The 17,195-nt window shown below is 42.5% G+C and overlaps 1 pseudogene; it reads left to right on the forward strand.

The window, feature by feature from the left end:
* The first annotated feature begins 943 nt into the window (after positions 1-943).
* LOC118627904 lies at positions 944-1,372 on the forward strand (annotated as a pseudogene).
* Positions 1,373-17,195: the final 15,823 nt, after the last annotated feature.

A 17,195-nucleotide genomic window follows, 5' to 3' on the forward strand; every position in this document is an offset into this window, starting at 1 on the left:
ATTACAAGAGGAAGGTAGTAAAAGTGAGCCGTAGAAGAAATAGGCTAAGGAAACACGTTACAGAGGCAAAAGCAGGGCCCTTGGGGCTTAGGAGAGAGAAAGGCAAAGGTAACATCCTGGGGAAATAAAGAGGGGGAAGGGAAGGGGACGCGCTAAATGGATTTTTTAGATTATTTAAGAAAGTCATTATGTGGAGTATAGAGCAAGATATCCCTAAATCACCAGAATTGGGAAATAAGAACACCCTTTGAGAACAAAAATAATGTATATATTTATTTATTTGCTCATCAGTTTTTCCCTTGATAACTTATTCTCACTTTTTTTCCCAAACTGATTTAAGAAATGTGTGTGCCAAAGAGATGTGAGGAACACCCACGAAGTGACTAAATTCCCCAGAAGAATGACCAAATATGACTCACATGAAAGAAACCTGTGACCTCACCGACTATCAAGAAACCTGTTTAAAGTAGAAAGACAGGATTCCGGGTTTCGGAATCCGGAACAAAAGTGAAACCAAAGAGGCTGATTTGGGTGGTTATCATGTAACTTGACCAGGAGAGGCCAGGTGGTGGTCAGTAATCCTTTGGCCAAACAGCAGTCAAGCCTGCTCCAGGTTTCTCCCGGCCCTGGATGAAAGAACCCTGGACACTATACAGCTCTCTCACTCTCATTTCTTTAGATTGTGAGTTTGGCATTCCATCCCTTTCAGTGAAGGAGGAAACACTATATTTTGAAGATGTTCTGGCCACTAGAAAAATATATTCCATATTACGCATGGCACATAGCATTCTGATTTATAGCTCTGTCTCCTGTGAATTTGGTTAGTATGAACTGGCCACAACAGCTTGACCAAATCAGGTTCTTAAATCTTAAAATGAAGGGCCATTTTAGCTATCTCATATGGAGATGGTCAAACTAAGGAAGTAGAGGGTCCCCATTTTTGATGGTCTGTTTCACCATCTCTACCCGCATAGAAATTTTACAGGAGGAATATGTCTCATCAGAGCAACTCATTCCTAAGCAGTCTTGCACAACTCTGCATGGGAGCGCCGCCGTGGCGGCGCCACGTTCCCTGTGGCGGCTGCCCACGAGTCATTTGGCCCTCGGGTGGTTCCCGGAGACCCTGGCGTGTACCCTGTGCTCGCTGCTGCAAGCTGCCTTCTCTGCATCGATGTCATTGCCCTGCAGGGCGGCACGAGGAGCACGTCCTCAAGAACGCTGGCTAGAACAGACCAGGGGATCGCAGGATTCAGAAAGGAGCCAGGAATTACGTCTCAGCTAACGAATCTTACTCCATCTGTGAAGAATCGTAAGGAGAGTGCCACTGACAACAGTCTCAATCGCAATTGTACTACTTTTACTATTTGGGTGAAGATCAGTGAGGGAAATGGAGACTCAGAAGAAGAGATGCCAGCAGAAGTTATTACTTTGGTCTGTTTTGGAACATACATATGTTAGCTGGCTGTCCTTGGATTTGACAAAAATGTAAACGTGATGATAGAGTCCCTATTTATCTGATTTTTTAAAAACGTTGCACTTACAGTTTCATTACAAAAAGATCAGATCATCAGAGGCAGTAACTATCCAGGATTGGAATGCATTTGATTGTTGACTGTTAATAAAAGTTCATGCAGTGGTAAAGATTGTTCAAAGGGTGCGGAGCTGTCACTTCTGTGTTTTTAGAGCTTTTTCTCACTTCTCAGGGATGAATTTTTTTTTTTTTTTGACTTTTGAAGTTTCTTGTGACTTAGCTATGGATGCTCAGAGAGTGATTATCCTCCTAGATATAATTAAATGATTTAAAAAACTAATTGCTACCTGTAAAATAAAAAATAAGTAATTGAGATGATTTTATCTTGTATTCTTTGGTTAAATACTTTGTCTATATTGTCTTGACTATAAAAAATTTGAATTTATAGCAGCTATTGAGGAACAATACAATCTGACTTCAAGGAGAATTATAATTTTGTAAGTCAGATAGTCATATAGAGATTGTGTTTTTGTTTTAAATTCTTTTCATGCATTTTTTTATTTTAGTAATTGGCCTGTATGATGAGACCAGATCAGTATCTACATATTTTCATTGATAAAAAAAAATCTGAGTAGAAAAGTCTATGTCCTTTTTATAATGATGACTTATTTTTGAAATAAACATAAATATTAGCCTGCAAGAGCAATCCTAAACAATCACAATTATAAACTATATTAAGAAGACTTATCTATATAAGAAGACTATTGTGAAGCATTTATGTGTCCCCAAATTATCCATGTTTTCAATTTTTGAGTAGTATATTAAGAAGTGTGATTCTTTCTTTTTTTAATTTAATTAATTAATTAATTTTTGTTACAGATGTTTCTCCTTTTCCCCCCTCTGATTCCCCTCTCCCCCTCCCTCCCTGCCCTGTCCTCAGCTTTGTTGTCCATGTCCATGTCCATTGTTCATGCACACATGCATATAAGTTCTGGGGTTTCTCTCTCCCCCACCACCACCCCCTCTGGGGATTGTCAGTCTGTACCCCACTTCCACGTCTCTGGGACTACCCCATTCCTCAGACTGCATGTTCATTATATTTCACAAATAAGTGAGATCATGTGATACTTGTCTTTCTCTGTTTGGATTGTTTCGCTTAGGATGACACTTTCCGGGTCCCTCCATGTCGTCTCAAAGGATAAGAGATCTTTCTTTCTTACAGCTGCATAGTACTTAAGGAATGTGATTCTTAATTCTTTCTATCTGTCACTAGGACATTCATGCTGTTTAAATTTTTGTTCTGATGTCTTAGACCATCCTATATTTTGCTCATCACATAATACAGTTTTATGCAGAAAGATTAAAACTATGTAAATGGTTTTTCTGGAAATTATTGGTTATAATATTTTATTATTTTTTTAATCCTCACTCGAAGACATTTTTTCATATTTTATTCAGATAGAGTAGGAGGGAGAGAGAGAGAGAAGCATCGATGTAAAAGAGACACATCGAGTGGTTGCCACCCACACGACACAACCAGGGCTGGGGACAAACTGCAACCGAGGTACGTGCCCTTGGCGGGAACTGAACCTGGGTCTCTCTGGACCGCAGGCCAATGCTCTAACCACTGAGCCAAACCGGCCAGAGTGGTTATAATATTTTAAAGGGGATGGAATGGCACCTTTGTTTCTAGGACAGCATTTGTAAATAAAGTAAAATTTCCAAGTTAAAAAAAAAATCTTGTCATGACTTTGGCTTTAGGAATGCTGCAGAGACTGGGTCGCAGTATTTTCCAGGTAGGAGTCACAGAGAAAATGCACCTCAGCCACACTTTTGTAAAGGCAGATCAATAGGAAAATTGAAGAGGCTGAGATTTCAGTTGACAGTAAGCAAGCTGATGTTCTTAATTCACTCAATGAACATGTGTAGGTGAACTATCTGCTTAGTAAGGTCTTTAGTGATAGACTCAGGCTGGGATTTTCCTGGTTCCAAAGAATATTTCCTCTAGTCTTTAATTCATCATATTCAGAACCATATCACCACCTTCCTGGGATGCTCAGCCCAAAGAATTCTCAGATCTCTAAGAAGATGTTCACATACTCTAACTTAAGAAATATTGAATTTAAAGGGTGGATGGCTACCTACAGAGGATTGTGCACCCTTGAAATATGTCTGTGTCCCCCGAGGTTCCAGGAACTCCACTCTGAGATGTACTGGGGAGAAGATGGCCTTCACCTGACGGTTTACTCATGGGCATAGTTGGGTTACCATTTTACTTAGCATTTATGCTGAGGTCCTGACCAAAATGTTGTTAGTATTCTACTGAAAACAATACCTGGTGGATTTAAGTGTGAGTAAAAAACATAGTTTTTGTTTGTTAAAAAAATAACATTAGTGGAAATAACTGAAGCATAGAAATGATGTTAGAAAGTGTTTGGCACAATAACCTATTTCGAGCTTAGCTCAACTAAACTCTGATTTGATGAGGGTGTTTTTTCTCAGCATTCCAGGGAATAGATACCAGAAGGGGACAAACAAGAGTAATGGGGAAGCAATATAAATAACAGCAGTGTGTTACAGTATTTATGGTAATTGAAGAGATTTTTATTTTTAACAGAGGCCAGAGTACTAGAAGCTGCTGATTAGTCACCAGGTTGTTTTCTTTTTAATTGTTGCTGTCAGCTAGTTGCTCTCTGCTCAGAATGCAGAGGTGAACTTTGGCACCATTTATTACAGGGTGGTGACAGCAGGCCATTAGTTAAAGGCAACTCTCATGATTTGAAAAAGGTTTTTAACTTATGAACTTGCAGAATGAAAGACTCCAAGACTAATCCTGGGATACATTTGACTGTTCTCTTTAACTACTGCATTTGATCTTTAAAAATTTTCATTTTTAAAAGTTTTTTATTTTCCCTAAAATATTAATGCTTTAAGTGCAGAAAATCAATCTCTATGACACATTTTCTAATCATGAATGAATTTGGGTGTGTGACTTATTATACCATTAGAGAATTATAAATCATAAAATCATGCCTGAAATCACCAAATCACCAAGACCTGTGTGTGTGTGTGTGTGTGTATAGATATGGTGCAATACTTTTACAAGAGAGATGAGGACTCTACCTATTTTCAGTTAAGTTCAGAAGACTAGCTATAGTATCAGCATTGGAGCAAAATGCTGGTATTTCCTAAAAAATTTAAATATAAAGTCAGTTTAAACAATCTGTTAAAGGTTTTAGTGGTTATTGTAATAATGTAAAGAGTCTTCCAAAACTGGAGCAATATTTTGAGAAGGTTGGTAAGTTATGTAAAAAGTGAATATTATTGGGAATAAAGTGATTACAACTGCCCGAGGAAGGTCCTTCCTAAGTGAGTATTTCTTAATGAAAACTTTTGCCAACATTTTTATTATTCTCCATTTGATCTTCCTTATCCCTGTCCCCTTCCCCAGAGGTGTCAAACTCTAAGGGAGGGTTTTCTGTCTTAGTATTGTCCTGGAGACATAAGCCAACTTGGCCATCAAACTTCTACTCTAACCTTTTTAACAAAAATAAAAAATAAAAGAAGGAAAGAAGGAAGAAGAAAAAAGGAAAAGAAAACTTACCCCTCCATAAAATCCAGTTCTTCAGAATACTAAGAATTTAAAGTTTTGGTAGTGATGGGATGATAGAATTCCTGGTAGAAGAAATTCTGACTAACCAAGGGTAGCTGAAGTTTATCTACATTCAAATTAAAATATACAGAGAGAGTCTGAGAAGGTAATAAAAATGAAGAAGCAGACTGGGATTAAGAAAACTTTTGATAAGTACTTAAGTACAAAGTACATGTCCTTTTCCTCTCATCTCTATTTTACTGTAAGAAATACATTGGTGATGACAAAAGACCACGAGAGGAATGGAGAGAATAGAGGGCCCTGGAGAGGTTATGTCTTATAGGGATGTGAGCTCAGTGTTGCCTGATGATAGGAGAATCCAGAAATTCTCATTTTAGTTTGAATATTTTAGTATGTGGGCAATCTGTTCAAATTTTCTAAAAAACATTGTATGGGTCTTTGCAAAGGCCCTCTCATTTCTGGTGGCTGATCTCCATATAATTAATGAATAAATAGATTGGGAAGAGGAGAGCCCGGGCTTTCTGGTCAGAGGCTTCCCTTCCTGTGTACACTCTTCTTGAAGATGTATTCTTGCCCTTTTGGGACATTCTGTTCAATTCAGCAAGGGTGCATTGAATATATCACTATACTGGCATGAGGTATGAGACAATCTACTATAAATGATGTGCTTCCATGCACATTTTTTTTTTTGTTGTTGGAGAAATACTTGTATGAAGACTTTTTATATAGGTCAGTAGTTCTCAAAGTATAGCTCAGGGACTTCTGGAGGTCCCAAGACCCTTTCAGAGGGTGCATGACGTTGCAACTAATTTTATAGTAATACTAAGATGTTACTTTCTTTTTTCACTCTTATTCTCTCACACATGTGATTGATGATCTTTCTGATGAGTGCACCTGGCCAGGCTACAGTCCTCAGTTACTCAATCAAACCCTAATCTAGGTGTTGCTGTGAAGTTATTTTGTAGCTGTGATTAAAGTCCATAGTCATTTGGCTCTGAGTAAGGGAAATTATCCTAGATAATCTGGGTGGGCCAGAGTCAATTAGTCCAAAAGCCTTAAAAGCAGAGCTGAGGCCCTTGCCGGTTTGGCTCAGTGGTTGGAGCATTGGCCCATGGACCAGAGAGCCCGGGGTTTGGTTCCCGCTGGGGGCGCGTACCTCAGTTGCAGTTTGTCCCTGGCCCTGGTTGGGTTGTGCGGGTGGCAACCACTTGATGTATCCCTTTCACGTCGATGTTTATCTCTCTCTCCCTCCGACTCTGTCTGAACAAAAAATGGAAAAATGTCCTCGGGTGAGGATAAAAAAAAAAAGACTATGATATTCCACCCGTGAACTGCAGCTTCTTATGCCCGAGTTTCAGCCTGCCCTTTCCGATAGCCTGTCCTGTGGATTTCAGACCTGCATGACCAATCTCCACAATCTCATAAGTGATTTCTTGCAGTAAATCTCTTAACACATATCTCCTACTCTTCTATTTCTCTGGTGTAACCCTGACAGATTTTTCAAGTGGAAGTGATTATAGAGGAATAGAATCTTAAGGATGAGGTTTTTGGAGTAGGTGTTCTAATCTGGTTAGATTTAAAGGCACCAAGGACTCTGTTTCCAGTGGAAAGAGGGCACTGGTAGTCCATGTCATGATATAGGAAGAGATAGCATAATACAGCCATTGTATACCTAACCAGTATCAATAGAAGGCAAGATTCTGGTTGACCATGTATTTGCTATTTTAGTCAAACTGAGAAATATATTGAGATTGGCTGGTTGTTCCTAACTGCACTCCAGTAGTACGGAAACAAAAAGATCCATATAAATGACCTGAACACTTCTATATTTGCTCTGAAAAAATCCCTTATTTCCTGTAGCCATGGGACAAGATTTCTGAAAACCAAACCTAGAGTCTTATCTTGGGAGTGGCTGAATGACAACACAAAAGTGAGGGCATGGATTGGGAAGAAACAGGGTCCTGAACATTGACACGGGGACATATGGGCAGATCTTGAGGAAGCCGAGGGCCTGGAACCCTACCTTCTGCGGAGCTCTCTTTGCCAGTGGAAGCAGCTTTCTACCTCTGCCAGAGGAATCTGCAGGTACTTGCCCTATAAGACACTGCTGATTCTCCTCAGGACCTGCTTCTGCCACTCTTTGCTTCCAAACCTGTAACTAAATTCAGGCCCCAGCAGGCACTGAAGTCAGGTGCAGAGTGTGACCCACGAGGAGGTACACTATGCTCAGCAGAACTGCATGGCTTTTCTGGTTTCTACAGGCAGAAATCTGGGAAATATGGGTGGGAATGGAAGGAAGGGTGTGACAGCATGGTGGGAAGTTGGATCAGGTAAAACTTACTGAGTGGGCCCACTAAGCAGAAATCCTGGATTTGGTGTTATCTGAAACACCAAAGTGGTCTACAGGAAATAAACGGAAATGCCAGAACTGCGTTGGTGTCCTATAGAGGAAGGCAGATAAAGACTTACCCCCATGTTCATAGCAGCACAATTTACAATAGCTAAGATCTGGAAACAGCCCAAGTGTCTATCAGTAGACGAATGGATAAAAAAGCTGTGGTACATATACACAATGGAGTACTATGCAGCTGTAAAAAAGAAAGACCTCTTATCCTTTGAGACGACATGGAGGGACCTGGAAAGTATTATCCTAAGTGAAACAAGCCAAGCAGAAAAAGATAAATACCACATGATCTCACTTATATATGGCATATAATGAATATAATAGTCTGAGGAACAAGGTAGACCCAGAAACACGGAAGTAGGGTACAGACTGACAACTCAGAAGAGGTAATGATGGGGGGTGGGAAGAGATAAACCACAGAACTTATATGCATGTATGCATAACCAATGGACATGAACAACAAAGCAAAGGACGGGGCGGTGGGGATGGGGAGGAGGGTGTCAATGGGGTAAAAAAGGAGAAACATCTGTAACAAAAATAAAATTAAAAAAAAAAGAAATGTATATTTGAAAGTAACTTTAATAAATATAGTATAGTAAATACAAAAAAAAAAGACTTAGGGAGATTGAAATGTTACAGTGGAATACGTGTCACGTAAGACCTGCTCTCTCACCCTGGGAAGGTCCAAAGACATGGATCTTTCACCTCAGCTGTGAGAAATAAACTTGTGAGGCGAGCCCCAGTATCCTTGAAGAACTCTGTGGTTGCTCTTTGTAGAATTTACAGTGGCAACTGCTACCAATGAACTGAGATCCCTACATGCAATGAGGAGAGTGGGCCTCAAGGAAGGCAAGGGCCGAGTGGCTGCACTTAATTGCCAAAGACGAGGTATGACTGTAATGGACAGCAGAGTCAAAGTAGTAATCAGAATAGCCTGACTTGAAGAAACCTTTGGCTTTGTCTAGGTGATAAAAAAAAAAAAAAAAAAAAAAGGGTGGGCCCTGGCTGGTTTTGCTCAGTGGTTAGAGCGTTGGTCTGTGGTCCAGAGAGACCCGGGTTCAGTTCCCACTAAGGGCATGTACCTCGGTTGCAGTTTGTCCCCGGCCCTGGTTGGGTTGTGTGGGTGGCAGCCACTTGATGTGTCCCTTTCACGTTGATGTTTCTCTCTCTCTCTTCCTCTCTCTCTCCCTCCTACTCCATCTGAGCAAAATACAAAGAAAAAAATGGGTTGTTCAGTGGTTAGAGTGTCGGCCTGCAGACCAAGGGGTCTCGGGTTCAATTCTTGGTTGAGGGCACGTACCTGGTGCAGTTTCGATCCCCAGCCCCTGTTGGGGTTGTGAAGGAGGCAACCAATTGATATGTCTCTCTCACATCGATGTTTCTCACTCTCTCTCTCCGTTCCTCCCTCCCACTCTGTCTGGGAATTGGTGGGAAGATATCCTCGAGTGAGTATGAAAAAAAGAAGAAAAGAAATAGATGGGCAATCTACTAAATTCTCACTTGTATTCTATAGAAGTGGAAGAGGTCTAGGTTTAGTCAACAGAAGTCTAAATTGAATTACAAAACAGTCCCTCAGTTAACTTCCAAACCTGGACCAGTTTATAGACCAAGAACCACATGAAAGAAGTGGATGATGTGTCCCCCTGAGGAATGCCAAAATTTTATATTGTTGATTTGTCTCCCAGTCCTCCTCAAAGGGACTGTTGTTGTAGGAAATGTCCAAACCTGTAAGAATTTTTAAGAGTTTGAGCCAAACTATTGACAATTTCCAGGATGCAAAACCTCAGTGAATTGAGAAAATGCTCCAGAGAATGGCAGTTTTGCACCTTGTTTTATACATTACAGTCAAAGGAGGAGCCCTGGCCAGTTTGGCTCAGCGGTTAGAGCGTCGGCCTGCGGTTTGGAGAGACCCGGGTTCGGTTCCCGCTAAGGGCATGTACCTAGGTTGCAGTTTCTCCCCAGCCCTGGTTGGGTCGTGTGGGTGGCAACCACTCGATGTGTCGCTTTCACGTCGATGTTTCTCTCTCTCTCTCTCCCTCTCACTCTATCTGAACAAAATATCGAAAAATGTCCTCTGGTGAGGATAAAAAAACAAAACAAAAAAACAAAAATCAAAGGAGGAGAGGTAAGGGGATTAGATGAAATCCATTGGTGATAGATTAGGGAGGCAGGAGAAAGCAAAATTGGGGGGGGGGGTGTCAGAATTTCTGGGATTGGATAAAAGTAATAGACACTTACTTCGTCTTCTTCTTCTTCTTCTTTTTTTTGTATGTGCCCCTAGCCACTAGGGCCTAGTGGGAACTGAACCCGGGACTCACTGGTCCGCAGGCTGACACTCCAACCTCTGAGCTAAACCGGCCAGGGTGACACATACTTCTTTTATATTGGTGGGTATAGTTACAGTTAACAATTTACATGATAACAATAATAATTAGGGGTTCTGTGATCTCCTGCTCTGGAGCAGTGATTGTGCCCGGAGGGGTCTGGAAAAAGGGATTACTCAAATATTCCAAAAATATGTTATCATAGATGCAAAAAGATAATGGACAGGTTCAGTTAAGGTAAAGAGTGACCTCTGTCAAGGAAGATACTGGCTTAGGACATGACTACCCACCAAGGCTCAATTTTAGTTAAGAAGTTATAATTTCAGATCATCCTATGTGGTTACTTAAGGTCTCTGAGTTTGTAAGGCTTCCATGCAGGCCTCCCTTGAGCTTGTCAGGTTTAGTATGTGGTCACATTTTTGTCCATAGGACAAATGGCCATTTACCAGGGTGACTGTACTTTGACTAAAGAGAATTAATCAGACTTTTTGGGGAATACCGGACACTGTTTCTAAATTGATACTAACTCCTAGAGACCCAAAATATCATTCTGCTCTACCAATGAAAATAGGAACTTATGCTCAGCCAGTGTAGCTCAGTGGTTGAGCATCAACCCATGGTCCAAGAGGTTGTTGGTTTGATTTCTGGTCAGGGCATATGCCCAAGTTTCAGGCTTGATCCCCAGTGGGGGTTGTGCAGGAGGCAGCTGATCAATGTGTCTCTCTGATCAATGTTTCTCTCTCATCAATGTTTCTATCTCTCTCTCTAAAAATCAACAACAACAACAAAAAGAAATAGCAACTTATGGTAAACAATGGAGTTTTACCTCAGGTCCAACTGATAGTGAGCCCAATGAGTCCCCGAATCTATCCCATGGTTATTTCTCCAGTTCTGGAATGCATAATTAGAATAGACATGTTTGCCCTGGCTGGTATAGCTCAGTCGGTTAAGTGTTATCCTGTGCAACAAAAGGTTGCTGGTTCAATTCCTGGTCAGGGCACATGCCCAGGTTGTGGGTTCTATCCCTGGTCGGGGTGCGTATCTATGTTTCTCTCTCTCTCTCTCTCTCTCTCTCTCTCTCTCTCTCTCTCTCTCTCTCCTTTTCCCTTCCTCTCTCCTAAAAAAAAAAAAAAAAAGGCATGCTCAAAAACTGGCAGGATTCTCACGTTGGATTTCTAACCTGTGGAGTAATATTTGAATGAAAGCCCTGGCCGGTTTGGCTCAGAGGTTACAGCGTCGGCCTGCGGTCCTGAGAGACCCGGGTTCGTTCCCGCTAAGGGCGTGTACCTCCGGTGTAGTTTGTCCCTGGCCCTGGTCGGTTGTGCGGGTGGCAGCCACTCGATGTGTTCCTTTCACATCGATGTTTCTCTCTCTCTCTGTTCCTCTCTCTCCCTCCCCCTCTACCTGAACAAAAAATGGAAAAATGTCCTCGAGTGAGGATAAAAAAAAAAAAAATTTGAATGAAAGATTAGGAGAAAGGTGTGCAGGAAGTGGGGATTGGGGAAGAGAATTGTGATGTGATCAAAAACCCAGAGAAAAAAAATTCTGCAGAAATCAGGAGAAGGTGAGAAATGTTTTGTTGGAATATGATGGAAATTAAGGTTAGTTCAAGATCTAATCTAAGATATTTGATATTTGGACTTTTCATTTGTGATCATTAAGGAGTCATTGCTGGCTTTGAACAATACTGTGGCATAAAGTAAAATTCTGTCAGGTAAAGAAAGGGTGAAACATTGTCAGGGAGTTGCAGGTAAATATGCAGTTCCTGATATTAGGCAGTTTACAGTGGGATGATGAAGCAAATACATAAATCAAAGCAGGATATAATGAGCACCAAAGAAAGGTGTGAAATCAGAGAAAAGGGAGGTCTCAAATGGAAGGGAAACAAGAAATGCTCCAGCAATCTGCTTCAGCCCCAGATATCTCTGTTCTACCGTACCTCTTAATTAAATAAATATTTGTAATTTGGCTCCAACTATGATATCTTATTTGCCACTGGCATCTATTCATGAGAGTACTGATATTGGTTCAGAGCTTTTTAGCCTAAACTCCTCTGTCCCCATTGCCAACGCACAACTGCTAGCAAGAAGATGTAAATAATATGAATCCTCAGGTAAGGGCCAACTCCTTGGAATCAATTCTTTTTTTATGTTGGTTTTCCAGAAACTTACCAGGACCCCATGACGTTTTGTTATCAGTTAAATGTAACACTCCTCTATGTCCAGACTCTACAGGCTTGCTTCTCAAGCTGTGGTCTGTAGACCAACAACATCAGCATCACCTGGGGGCTCAGTGACATGCAGAATCTTAACCCCACTCCCGACCCTACTGACTAAGAATCTGCGTTTCTCCCCAGGGAATTCTACTCACGGTCAAGTTTTCAGAGTTCTGGCCTACATGCTAATCCCTTTTTGTCATTCTTCAGTACAACTACACTTGGCCTCAGCTATTGACAAGGGGTCATATATGACTTGAGAGTGAGTTTTGTCAAGAATCTAGTATGTTAGGAGTGGAAGGGATCTTAGAAATTATGTAGGCATCAAAAAACGGTGTGATCCATCACTCAAACAAGGACTTAAAAAAAAACATATATATATATGTTTCACCCAAGGATACTTTTCCATTTATTTTTCAGATAGAATGGAGGGAAGGAGGGAGAGAGAGAGAGACATCGATACGTGTCACATCGACTGGTTGTCTCCAACCAGGGCCAGGATCAAAACTGCAGCTGAGGTATGTGCCCTTGCCTGGGAATGGAAACCTCAACTCTTCCGTCCTTGGGCAGACACTCTAGCCACAGAGCAAAACCAACCAGGGCAGGACATTTTTGAGAGTATTAATATACATACCAGGACAGCAGGTGAAAAACAGGATTGTACTTGTAACTGCAGAACCAGCTCAAAATGGTCTGATACTGAATTGCTTTTCAGAGATAACAGACCAAAACCACAAGGCATGCAGCCTAAGCATGTAGTGGAGAACTTTGACCCCAAACCAAAGCTCCCTCCCCCCATATGGAACCAAAGGACCAGGACATAACTTGAACACTGGAACCCTTTCAGAAGCCAAGGGCTTCTTGTCCAGGAAGATCCAGAGTTGGTGCCCTTTACCATAGATGGCCAAGTTCCACGGTCCTCCAATTAAAACTTGCCCCACCAGTACTTCTGTGTACCTGTTCCCTCTAACCCCTTAAAATCCCTTAACCTAGTCTAGTGAGCAAGATGGATTGGTGGTACTATCCTCCTGCGTGCTCCCCACTGGGTATCGGGCCCACAATGTGGGCATGTGCCCTGACTGGAATCGAACTGATGACCTCTTGGTACATGGGTCGATGCTCAACCACTGAGCCACACTGGCTGGGCAGATCTCCCATCCTGTCTGTTAGCACCTTCTCAATCAATAAATCTCTCCTTACTCCAAACTCTTGATGGTTTTAGTTTTGGCCTTTTGAAGAGTTGGGCTTATGAATTTTGGTTAGGTAGCATACTGAAAATGAAAAACCTCATTATTGAATATTTATTGTCAACTAAATTTTAAATATATAATCTCCAACCCTAATAACAACCTTTTCAGATAGGTGTATTAAGCTTAGTTTACAGAGATGGTAATTTAGTGGGTTGAACTGTAGCCTCCCAAAACATATACACAAATCCTAATAACTGTACCTGTGAGTGTGACAATTATTTCTTTTAAAAAATCCTCCCTCGAGGATATTTTTCCAATGATTTTCAGATAAAGTAGAGGGGAGGGAGGGAGAAAGAGAGATGGATGTAGAGAGAGAGAGGAAGAGAGAGAGAGACATTCATTGATTGCCTCCCAAATGACTACGACCAGGTCCTGGGACCAAACTGCAAGGGAGGTATGTGCCAGAATCGAACCTGTGACTCTGGTCTGCAGGCTGATACTCTAACCACTAAGCCAAGCAGGCCAGGGTGGACCTTATTATTTTGAAAAAAGGTCTTTGCAGAATAAATAAGAATCACAAAATGAGATTATCCTGGATTAGGGAGAGCTTTAAATCTAAAATAATTGATGTCTTTTTTTTTTTTATCCTCACCCAAGTACATTCCTCCATTTTTTGTTCAGGGAGAGAGAGAGAGAGAGAGAGAGAGAGAGAGAGAGAGAGAGAGAGAGAGAGAAAGTGAAACATCAATGCGAAAGGGACACATTGAGTGGTTGCCACACGCACCAGGGCCCTGCCAGGGACAAACCGCGACCAAGGTACACACCCTTAGAGGGAATCGAATCTGGGTCTCTCTGGACCGCAGGCCAACACTCTAACCCTCTAACCGTTGAGCCAAACCAGCCAGGGCAATTGAAGTCTTTATTATTTTTTTTTTGTTTGTTTTTTTTTTTTTTTTTATCCTCACCCGAGGACATTTTTTTTTGTTCAGGTAGAGTGGGAGGGAGAGAGAGGAAGAGAGAGAGAGAGAGAAACATCGATGTGAAAGGGACACATCGAGTGGCTGCCACCCGCACAACCGACCAGGGCCGGGGACAAACTGCAACCAAGGTACATGCCCTTAGCGGGAACCGAACCCGGGTCTCTCAGGACCGCAGGCTGATGCTCTAACCGCTGAGCCAAACCGGCCAGGGCGCAATTGAAGTCTTTAAAGAGAAAGGAAGACATAGGAAAAAGGCCATGTAAAGACTGAGTAGTTGTGCAGGCCCAAGCCCAGGAATGCTGGGGAGCCACCAGAAGCTGGAGGAAGCAGGGAAAGATTCTCCCCTAGGGCCTTTGGAGGGAGAGTGACTCAGCTGATACCTTGATTTCAGATTTTTGGCCTTGGAACTGAGATAATAAATTCCTGTTGTTTTAATTTACTAAACAACAGATGGTGATAATTTGCTAAGACAACCCTAGGAAACAAATACAGATGGAGGGAGTTCTAACTGCAGTAAGGCAGGGAGGACCCTACCTAGGTTTAATGCAAAGAGCCTAAAGGGGAGCAGGAGAGGTGAAATATGTGAAAGGGAGCAGTGGAGCGGCCGCCATTTCTTTTTTTCCTTTTCCCTCCCTTGTCACCGCAAAAGTGAGCCTATCTTTGCTGTTCTTTGTTTTAGGTGAGAAAAAGATGAAGAGCTTTTGCACTCCTGACATCTGATCTCTGCACAGAGCTTTGCTGTTCACAAAGCAGTTTAAAATACAATCTCATTTGACCCTAAAAATAATCCATTTTACTGATGAGAACGCTGAAACACAGGACTACATGAATTGCTCAGATTTATGTGTCTGTGCTGGAGTCAATCTAAGACCCCAAATCCATGTTATTACCATTCCGTCATTCTGTGGGATAATAATTCGTCGATAACAGTAAAAAAACAACAACAAATAAACAAAAACCCAAAACCAGTTCATGGAGTTAGGTCATGAGCAACAGTAATCATTGGAGATTGTGGCCACTCAGCACCTGAGTCTGGATGGGCAGAAAGAGGCTGCCCTTACAGGAAGTCGTCTGTACTGGGACTTTGTTGGTACACTTCAGTACAATCATTCAGCATTCCTTAGGAAATAAAAGAAGGGCCTGAATGTTTAGTGTTAAATGAGTCAGGATAATCTTTGAGGTTTTGTGCTAAACCTGCATTTGTTTTCAGGAAGAACTTTAGAAAGATTTTGGCAATTGTGTTGTCCTTGTTTTTGTAAACTGGCAGACCGTACAGAGGTTTAATTTTGAGAAATCAAGCACTTGAACTTCTTCAATCATAACTTGGTTTTTATGACCTAGTTATCATTTTCCACCTCCTCGGTGGGAAAGGAGGTTTGTGACACCTAACTGGCAGGAGGTGCAGAGAACAAACATTTACATTCTTTGACTCTGGGCATCTCTCCTCCCTTCTGCTTCCAGCTTCCTCCACACCCTAGACAGGGGCCACTGTCTTTGCAATATTTGCTGTCAACAGGTCAACAGTTTCCATTCAGTTTGCTGGCCCTCCCAGTTTTTCCAGCTTGAAATAACACCCCAAAGAGACCTGTATGAGATTTTGGTTCCATTAGTGATGATCTGGAAAATCAGGGCAGCCTGATTTTCTTTCTTTCTTTTTTTTTTTTTAAAAATTTTTTTTTTTTTTTATCCTCACCCGAGGACATTTTTCCATTCTTTGTTCAGATAGAGTGGGAGGGAGAGAGAGAGAAACATCGATGTGAAAGGGACACATCGAGTGGCTGCCACCCACACGACCAACCAGGGCCAGGGACAAACTGCAACCGAGGTACGTGCCCTTAGCGAGAACCGAACCCGGGTCTCTCTGGACCGCAGGCGGACGCTCTAACCGCTGAGCCAAACTGGCCAGGGCCAGCCTGATTTTCTTATCGACTGCATTCCCAACACCCCGATTTTCATGCTCATTTTTTTTTTAAATTTTTTATTTATTTTTTTGTTACAGATATTTTACCTTTTTTACCCCATTGGCACCCCCCTCCCCACCCCACCCCCACCCCCACCCCGTCTCCGGCTTGGTTGTCCATGTCCATTGATCATGCATACATGCATATAAGTTCTGTGGTTTATCTCTTCCCACCCCTCCCACCCCCCCTCTTCTGAGGGATGTCAGTCTGTGCCCTACTTCCATGTTTCTGGGTCTACCGTATTCCTCAGACTGTTATGTTCATTATATTCCGTATATAAGTGAGATCATGTGGTATTTGTCTTTTTCTCTCATGCTCATTCTTAAAATCAGATCACATCTCTAAGAGGCAAGAACTGCCGCGAAGTAAATACCCACAAGCTTTTGCCCTTTATTGTTATAATCAATGCTAGCAAGGCAGTCAGTAGTGCCAGGTAATACCCAGGAGGCGCTGTCAGCTTGGTGAAGGCTTGCGCGGGCCTGGCGTTTTTCTGCAGTTTTCAGTGCGCTTGAGTGTTGAGTGAACAGTAGGGGAATCTGTGGTTGGCTTCTTCCTCTAGGAAGAGAGCAACCCTCAGCCGAAAGATTTCTGTGCCTGGGAGACGGTGGCTGACCGCAGTAGGCGACTTGCGACTCTCAGAGGGAGCTTTTCGCCCCGCCCTGATCAACTCAGCTCGGTAGGGGCGGGTGGGGAAGGCGTGGGAGACCCGCGAGCCGAGTAAAGGGAAGCTCCGCAGGCTCCGAGCATTTCCCTCTCCCTGAAAGACCTTGCAACAAGTCGTGGTACACTCACACAAACAAGACCTTCTCAAGCTTCCGGGGCACGTCAGTGGTACAGTTGGCGGCGGGGGCAGGGGAAGAAAATGCTAACATTTAGTAGATGAAAATTCTGCTCCCCAAGGGACTGTTGCTGAGAGTGCTGGGGGAGGCGGGGCAAAGGGGCGAACCGAGGACGCCCGGGAGGCTGCGGCGCTGCTCTGGGCGCTGGTCCTGCTCGGGTGCTCCGGGTTGGGTGGTGACGGAGGTGGGGCGAGGGCG

The sequence above is a fragment of the Molossus molossus genome, unplaced genomic scaffold (assembly GCF_014108415.1).
Source record: "Molossus molossus isolate mMolMol1 unplaced genomic scaffold, mMolMol1.p scaffold_m16_p_1, whole genome shotgun sequence".
Lineage (NCBI taxonomy): Eukaryota > Metazoa > Chordata > Mammalia > Chiroptera > Molossidae > Molossus > Molossus molossus.